Here is a 1152-nt window from a genome sequence, read left to right as displayed (position 1 = left end):
TAATGTGTAACTGTTTATGAAAGCTTGTGACAATATACAGAATAAATTGGAATCAATCTACACTTCATGTAAGTGGAGAAGCAGTGTTTTGCTTTGTAGCCATTTCACTTATAGAAACCTGTATGGAAGCAAGAAATTCTATGCCGAGGAAGAACAGGGTACAGCATAGCTAGACCCTGAGATAAATCACAAGATTTGCAAGGTTGATTCTCTACACCAATCTAATAAGGGGGTGTTAAGGCGGTGGTGTTAGATGTAGTTGCATGGAGTAATAGATCTAGAACAGATGTTGCTCAAGCGGTCAAAATATCACCACACCAGCTAAATACAGCAGTCATCATTCATTAATAAACACTCCAAACTCTGTGTTGCTTGTACATAACACTGGGAAGAAATGAGTTAATATCAAAATGGGTGACCATGAAGTAGATGAAGAGAAAGAATTCTGCTACCCTCGAAGCAAAAGAAATGATGAATGAAGCAAGGAGGGCATATAAAACAGACTAGACAAAGTCAGCGTTCCTGTTTGAAAGAAGTCCACTAGTTTCTAATGCTCTTAATTTGAGTAAGAAATTTGTGATAATGTATGTTTGGGAGCATAGTATTGTATGGCAACAGCCTTGCCACAGTGGATACACTGGTTCCCGTCAGATCACCAAAGTTAAGCATTGTCGGACGTGGCCAGCACTTGGATGGGTGACCATCCGGGCTGCCATGCACTGTTGCCATTTTTTTGGGTGCACTCAGCCTCGCGATGCCAATTCAGGAGCTACTGAACCAAATAGTAGCGGCTCCGGTCAAAGAAAACCATCATAGCAACCGGGAGAGCAGTGTGCTGACCACATGCCCCTCCTATCCGCATGCTCAGCTGAGGATGACACGGCGGTCAGATGCTCCCGATGGGCCACTTATGGCCTGAAGACGGAGTGCTATATAGTACTGTATGAAAGGTAATCTTGGATAGTGGGAAAGCTGGGAAAGAAGGAGACTGAATCATTTGAGATGTTGTGCTCCAGAAGCATAATGAAAATTAATTGGATTGATACAATAAGGAATGAGGAGATTCTCCACACAATTAACAAGGAATGGAACATGTGGAGAAAACTGACAAGACAGGATGATAGGACATTTTTTTAAGACTGCAGGGAATAA

The 1152-nt window shown here is 42.2% G+C and overlaps 1 pseudogene; it reads left to right on the top strand.

Moving 5' to 3' along the window:
* The first annotated feature begins 610 nt into the window (after positions 1-610).
* Positions 611-728, top strand: LOC124799400 (annotated as a pseudogene).
* Positions 729-1152: the final 424 nt, after the last annotated feature.

This window comes from Schistocerca piceifrons, chromosome 5, assembly GCF_021461385.2.
Source record: "Schistocerca piceifrons isolate TAMUIC-IGC-003096 chromosome 5, iqSchPice1.1, whole genome shotgun sequence".
In the NCBI taxonomy this organism is placed as follows: domain Eukaryota; kingdom Metazoa; phylum Arthropoda; class Insecta; order Orthoptera; family Acrididae; genus Schistocerca; species Schistocerca piceifrons.
Note: the sequence above shows the minus strand (reverse complement) of the source record. Positions and strands in the feature narration are given on the sequence as shown.